Raw genomic sequence first — 8,675 nt, forward strand, 5'->3', positions numbered from 1 at the left:
GGATGAAAGAGCCGGTGAGCAATGATGTGTTTGCTACAAGCTACAGGTTGTAGCAGGTTACAGGCTATAGGTTGTAGCAGGCTATAAGCTATATTTACACCGATGCGCATTCCAAATTCTGAAAAAAAAAATCATCAAAATTTACGCCTTAACAATCAAACATGATTGGTGTAAATATTCAAAAATAACCGGTGTCAATTTTCATCCATAATTGAACTGGTTCATATTTTATATTGGTGTAAAATTAAATTTACACCTTAAACAAACATAGCCTTAAGAATATAGGGATGCAAGTTAGGCTCCATTTGGAAGGAGTACAAATACAAATGCGTAGAGTGCAGAACTTTATATTTTGTACTATTTAGTATGTATTTGTATTGTATAAATACAAATATGTAGAGTGTAAAACCTTTTATTTTGTATTCTTTTGTATGTATTTGTATTGTACATATTTATATTTGTACTCTTTCGAAACTAAGCCTTATATACTATATTCAAAGAATTTACAATGTATCAGGCGTGGGCTTTTGGGATTGGCCCATCCAAATTTTAGAAAATTTCCATCCCAAGCCTACCCAAGTTGTATCCATGCAAGAAGTGATGGAAAGCTATGGATTTCAACCATAATTATTAAAATATATTTAATAAATATAAGGAAAATGAATAAAATAGGAATGGCAATAGAATAGGACAGGGCCAGGTTTGGCATACCTCATGCCCCACCCCGAATACAAACATCCTGCCCTGTACCCCAATAGGGCTAGAAATCTCGATCCCATCCTTGTTGCAACAGGGAATGGAGATACATAGAAATTTTAAATTACAATAACACAATTATCATCATCATCATCATCATCACCATCACCCATTTTGTTTGATATAATGAATATATAATATGAAAAATGGAGATATGTCCACATTTTATATACTTTTTTTATAAATTTTGTATTTAATATATTCTAAAATTTTATTATTTAGTTATAATATCATGGGTTGGCTCATTTGGCTTGGATGTTTAAACAAGTTTTGTCGATTTTAAATTTTTTAAATTTTTTATTCCATTTTTATTATTAATAAAAACAAGTTTTATTTATTGCAATAAATATGATATTATAGAGATGTCCAAATTTTTATAGCTTTTAAGTTTATATTTATTTTAAAAAATATTATTATTTTATTATGGCATCATGGATTGATTGTCCCATTTGATCGAGATAGTTTAACCATTGACATACCTCTTAAACAGGAAAACAATTTTTATTGCCTAGTCAATTTTAAATTTCATCATTTCCATCATTAAAAAAATATACTTCTTATTCATTATATGCTTATTCTTTGTTAAATATGATGAATATATAATATTACACTGTTTTATTTTTACAAAAAATTCATTTCTTACTTTTTTTGTATTATATTTACTTTTTATATTTCTATTTAATTATGAAATCTTGGATTGACTTAATTTTGATTTGTATGAGATGGTTGAATCATCAACCTATTGCCCTAAATGGAAGAATGGTTTCATTTTTTGGTTGGATTTAAAAACATATAGTTTTTATACTATTAAAATTATGTGGTATATAGTAATATAGATTTAATTAGAAAATGCTTTAGACAAAATTAGTGGAATTCAATTGTGAGAAATAAAAATACCTTAAATATGGGATTTAATGAAAAATATGAATTAATAACTTAATCACAAGTCTTAATGAAAGGAAATTGGATAAATTAAAAGTGATGATGTTGATAGTTTGAATATTCTTATTAAGACCTGTGTAACAAAGAAAAGTTCATATTTGGTGTGAATATAAGTGTGCAAACTTAGTCATGTAGCAAAGCATGAGTGAATACCAATGTTCTTTATGCATGGAACCCATGTGAGATGTGGGTCCATGTGTACAAAATACCGACATGTTGACTTGTAATTGCCTAATTGGCATGTAGCTTTGCACACTTGTGTTTATAGTAGATCCTATGGCAATAAATATAAGTGATCGAAGCATGGTGTACTTGTGGATTTGTTGTCTTTCAATTTAAAGACTTTGCTTTAAATCTTCTAATTATTTGTATTTTATATCATTGTTTTTCACTTGTGGTTGAAACAAATAGTTAAATCAATTGACCTATCACCCATATAAATTTAATCAACAATTTGTTTAAATCCAACCATTTCAAAAAAACCCATTGCCTTTGTTGACAACCAAATGGCCATATGGGTTGAACTACTGACCTATTTGACCAAGTCAATAGAACATGGACAAGACATTAATTCTTTCTTTCTTTTATATATTTTTAGCCATTTTCATCTATAATAACAATAGATCTCATTTTTCATACATTTTTGTTTAATATGATAAACATATAATATTAAATATATGCTTAATTCTTTTATAAGTTTTACAAAATTTGTTATATTTTTATTGTTATTATTTAATTTATGAATATCAAGTTGACTTATTAGATTAAAATACAATTCAAATTGATTTTAAGAACATTTGTTTTCAATTAGTGTTTTTTATCCTATTCTTCAATCAATTAGTTAGATTGGTCAATTTGTCACCTAAACAAAAATCTTGGTCCATTTACTACCAAGCTATTTGCCTACAAAAATACACTAACTTAAGCACTATGTTATTGATGTAGCAAATTAAACTATTGAATCATTTAACTTGGCCAATGGGTTTATGGGCCTCAGGTGCATGAATTTTTGTATGTATTGTTGTATTTGACAATTTTGCTAAGTTGAATAAAATCTTGCCAATGTTTTTTTCAAAATAAAAAATGGGTTTATCGGTTAGACATTAGTTCTCACTGCTCCTAATTTTTTATTCTATTTATTTTATTGATAAAATAATTATTACTTATTACACTTATTTTTAATATGAAAATTATACTTTAATAGAAATGTACCCATATTTTCTACAAATTTTCAATTTTTTGTAACCATTTGTCTTTCTATTTATTTTTAAAATTTTATTACTTGAATTATGACATTATAGCTTCACCCGTTTAATTTTACTAAATTGATCACCCACCACCTAAATGAAAATACTATTTTTAGTTAGTTTTAAATTATATATTTCACTTACATCATTAATAAAAACAATTCTTGCTTATCACATTTAATTTTTTTTATATATTTAATATATAATATTAGAGATAAGTACAAATTTTCTACAATTTTATATATTTTTGTAATTCTTTGTATATTGATGTATTTGACCCAAATCACTAATTCATCACCTAAAGAGGAAAATTGTTTTATTTCAAGATTGATTTTAAATTTTGTATTCCATTTCCCTCTTTAATAAAATTACTTCTTATGTATAATATTTGTTTTTGTTTAACATAATGAATATAATTAGAGACATAGCTGACTTTTTTATTTTTATAAATATATAATATTAGACATGTGCTCAAAATTTTTTATAACTTTTATTTTTCTGTATTTTTGTGATTCTTTTATTATTTTAGTATGACATCATTTCAATTTTAGGTTGATTTCATATTATGTACTCTGTTTCTATCATTAATATAAATAGCTTTTACATATCAAACTTATTTTCATTTAGAATGATGAATATATCATATTAGAGATATACCCAATCTTTTTTATTTTCTGTATTGTTATATTTTATGATATCTATATATTTTTAAATTTTTATTATTTAATTATGGTATACCATTGGTTACCCATTTGACCTAAATGATTGAATTGTTTATCCACCACCAGGAAGGAAGGAAATGGTTATTTTATGTTATTTTTCAAATTATTAATTTTTATACAATTAAAATTAGTGTTCTAAATTTAATAAGTAGAATTTAATGATAAGAAACCTATATACCTTATGTATAGGATTTAATAAGAGAATGAGAGTTAATATCCTATATGTGGGACTTAATGAGAGAGAATTGAAAAAGGGTTCATTTCTAGTTTGTTTTAATTTTATATTCCATTTCCATCATTGATAAAAATATTTTTATTTATCATAGATGTGTCCAAAATTTTGTACAATTTTTTTATTTTTTATTTTTGAAAATTTTATTGTTTAATTATGGCATCATGGGTTGACCCATTTGACCCAAAATGGTTGAACTTCTTATCATCATCTAATAAAAAATATGGGTCGACTTTAAAAATATAAGTTTTTATACTATTCAAATTATTATTTATTGCCTTAAAAAAATATTAAGTATTAATTTAATTAGTGGAATTTAGTGAGGAGAAATGAAAATGCTTTAAATATATAATTCAATGAAAGATAATGGACATTAATATCTTAAATAATCAAAGGGAATTGAAGAAACTTAATAATAGTATTTAAATTACATTTTATGTCCTCACAATAAGGGAACATATTTCATAAAGAGGAATATTATAATCATTAAAAATTTTAGAAGCACAATATTGTAAGACACACATACTTTAAGTTTATTCTATATCATAAATTTAAAACTTTGAAAATTATATACAAAATATTTGTGTTCTTTTAAAGCTTGCTGTTAGTCTTCTATTTTCAAATAGATTTTTCTTTTTAGATTATATGTTGAGCTTAGGTATCAAGTATATAACAACAACATGTACCTGGAATATGAATAATTTCATAGTAATTCGTTATTAAAATGTATTATAATTTTATGGTAATTCGAGGTCCCCATGTTGCTTTGGTAAAGTTCCCTTTCATGGCCTCAATGAAAGCATCTACGTGCCTTGTGTCTTTGCAAAAGGTGAAACCATGAAAATTAGAATCTTAATAGAATTGTGTTGAAAAAAAGTATTATAGAAAAAATTTCCTCTTCCTTTTCCTCTTCTTAGTGACCTTGGTTCAAGTAGTAACCAATTTTATTATAATTGTTTAGCTAAAAGGAAAAGTGGGTTGGAATGCAACTTGGGTGGCCTTGGATTGAGAATTTGTTAAAATTTAAATAGGCCTGGTCTGAAACCCTAGACATGATATAGTGTAAATTCTTCAAATTAGGTACGCAACTTACATATTGGGTGCACTTGGATTGAACATTCACTAAAATTTGAATGAACTGACTTACACTCCTACTAACCTCACAAGCATGTCTCGCCCTAAAATTTCTACCACCCCAACACAAGATACATGATCGACTAGCAGCCATATGATACACCTGATTGCACTTAGGATATGCAGCTCACATTTGGTGTGTCCTACACCCATGTGAACACTGGCATCTTCACTCGTCATTGGTCACATGGCCCGTTATACACAATGGTGCAAGCAGCAGGTCGAGACTCAGCTGAGCCCATATATACGGAACATTAGTGTGTTCATTCATGATTGGTTATATAGTCCGTTATACATAGTGGTGTAACTGTACAAACAACAAAACTAGACTTACTTTCTCAAATGATTGAACCCAAAACAAAAATAGAATTGTATAACTATACAAACTAAAAGGCTTGACCTATTTAACACCTAATTCGCGGTTAACCCACTTATATTAGGATGGTGTTTGATATCGATGTAGCCTTTTAGAAAAACAGTGCCAACTCAGCATTATAAACACGTTTAACAAAAATGTCAAAAAATTTATTCGGTTGGACCGCTCTCTAGAAAATCATGAGAACCACATTTTTCATTTTTAAGACCTCTTTTACTATTTAGCTTATATGACACTTAGTGACACTAAAGTCTAAAAAAAATTATACAAAACGTTTAAAACAGATTTTGTCTTATTTTTCAAAACAAAATCGTACAAAACATTTATTTTATAAACGGTAGGTGGTAGCAACTCCTACAACCAATAGCTGTCTCGTTGTAGGGTTAGCAATATTCCTCATAGAGGACAAAAGTTTAACTCCCACAAGGTGATAAGCAAATCATTCTTTGAAATATTACAACACAAGGGCATATTTGTAAGTTCAAGCAATAAGGAGGGTTTAATGTGGGGATGACTAAAAGGAGAGCACTAGCTAGCTTTTGCACTCTCACTATACAAACTAAATAATAAACTATAAAAATATAAAACCTAAAATAAAGGTCTACTTCCCCACCATCCATATGTCAAGTTGAGAATTTACTCACTCTGCCAACTAATCACAATCTTTGAATGTGATTATTTATTAATTACTTCTTTCCCAGACCACAGTTTTAATTAATCAAAAGTAAGGCAAAAAAATATTAGCTTCGTACAGATAATGATGTGTCTCGTTTCCTCCACCCTTTATATTATAAAAGCCTATTCGTTTTGAGTGGCTTTGAATGTGGGCCGTGGGCTTCTCCCTTTACCGCTATGGTTTCTCACCAATCCCTCACTCAAACAAAAACAATAAACAAATACTCTTATTCTAAAAGAGAAAATATTAATTTTATTTTATTGCATACAATTCTTTCCTAAAATGTGGATTCTAAATAAGGGTCCTTTTTGTGTATATATCTAGTATTGATTAGAAATTTAGAATCAATGAAATTTTCTATTTTTTGTGGAATATTTGTTTGCAGTGCAAAGTAAGATGTAGACCCAAGCAGAAAATGTAAAACCAGAAGAAAAAAACAAAAGTAAATTTTGCAAATTTTTCATTTTTTTACTATTTTTTTGTACTATACAAATGAAATTGCAATATAAACAAACAGATCCTAAATTTTTTTTGTTCATGTTACATTTGTTTAATTGTATTATGAGAGCTATAGTTGCACCCTGATTCTTATCCAAATCTTACTAATGTCTCCCACTCACTTGTCATGAAAATTCTTAAATAAAAATTAAATAGTACACTTACAGCAACTCAACAAGGCGTGTTCTCACAGTTCAAAGCTCCACAGCTTGCCGGGGAAAATGGAGCCATTGATAAAAAAAAAAAAAAAAAAGAAATGGGACCTTTGAGAGGAGCAAATGAGAAAAGGATAATATTATATTCCTTAGCACATCGATGCAAGACTCTAGCCAAGTGGAAAGACTTTGTTACTTGCTCGAGAGCTCGCCACTTGTTCGATTCATCGGTAACCCGGCAAGGCACGTGTCCTGGTCCTAAAGGCGTGTAAAGTATCAATGCATGACCGGCTTTTCGATGTCACGACAGATCACGCGTTACGGTCTTTGTAAAGCATCCAAGCATGCTAAAATACATACTGTATTATTATTATTATTATTATACAAACCAATCTGAAAATGTTTGTAATCTTTATATAAACCTTTAATTTGTTATTATTATTTAAGAAAAATTGACTGATGCACACGTGTGTACACATTTGGAGGACGTACGTTCAATGTACCATTGATCGCCACCAATCACAATGCCTGTGACAAAGCATACTTGGCAGTTTGGTGACGGCAAAAACTGGCATCTATAATACATGTAAAATGACCAAAATAACCTTCAGAGATGCTCTTCTGCGATACTCTTTCTTACGGGGCATCGGATTCTAAGACCCAAAAGATGAAACTGAAGCTTTTCTGCAAGTGTGCAAATGTAACGTAGAAGAGGGACAATGAGGAAGGTCAAAAAATCCAAATGCGCCAAATAAAAGCTTGTATTATTTGACCATATGCTATGTACAACAAGGGAACAATTATATGCCACGGCCTCATCCTGCGTTCTGATCTTCTTCTGAAATAAAATAAATGTTTCTGCCTTACTTTCTGTGCGCGTGCTGCCCTCGCCCATGATTTATTAAAGTTTTAGTCCCGCAGGACAATGTTTTCAAAACGCCGTTGACCTGATTGGTTGAACGGTTTAATCCAAAAATTGGGTCATTTTTCTTATTTCATTTATCACCGGATTTATTATTTTAGAAAAAGGGAAAATCAGATATGGGAAGAGGTTTGACCAATCAAAATATTCCATAAATTTGATGAGTATTAACCGATCGGTCGCCTCTGTTACCATACCAGTTGATTATTGTAACGTCTTTCCGATATCATAATCTAATCCTTTAAAAAAATGTTAAATTGGTTAATGAATCACTAAGCTGAAACTTGGATCAATTCATTTGAATTAGATTGGATTCATTCCTTACATAGCAGGCCTCACAGTGAATTAAAAAGATTTCACGTATTTAATATTATTATTTATAGAAAATATAGGAAATGCGTGGCTGCAATGTGCTGTAAGGCATCTTCTGTGAGTAGCAAATCCAAATTCTATTTGAACTCGATGGATGAACCGCTGAATTTAAAAGACTCATTTTGGAAGGAGTTTAAATACAAATTTGTAAAATGCAAAACGTTGTATTTTATATTATTTTGTATGTATTTATATAATATATATTTGCATTTATACTCCTATATTATACTCCTATCAAAATGAGCCTTAGAGGCAAAATTGGTTATGACTTCGTGGAACCGGAGCCATGATGTTGAACCGGGGGTGATTACAGCTAACATAGACGGGCACGGGTAACGAGGTGAAGGGTTGATTGGTGTGGACCAGTTGAAGAGGTGGGATAAACTACCTTCAACAAAACAAAAGTAAAAGAACAAGGCACGAGGTGAAGGGTTGATTGGTGTGGACCAGGTGAAGAGGTGGGATCAACTACCTTCAACAAAACAAAAGTAAAAGAACAAGGCATAGCTTTAGGTCCGGTTCAACAGTTAAAGGTGATCAGGTGAGCTGTTGGAACTTGGAAAAGCTGGTTCAGTACTTTATCTTTTTTGGTCTGAAATTTGTCTAGATCCAAGATAGACCGTTTTCCGGGTCTACTGGCTTG

This window comes from Nelumbo nucifera, chromosome 4 (genome assembly GCF_055504915.1).
Source record: "Nelumbo nucifera cultivar China Antique chromosome 4, China Antique-T2T, whole genome shotgun sequence".
NCBI classification, from domain to species: domain Eukaryota; kingdom Viridiplantae; phylum Streptophyta; class Magnoliopsida; order Proteales; family Nelumbonaceae; genus Nelumbo; species Nelumbo nucifera.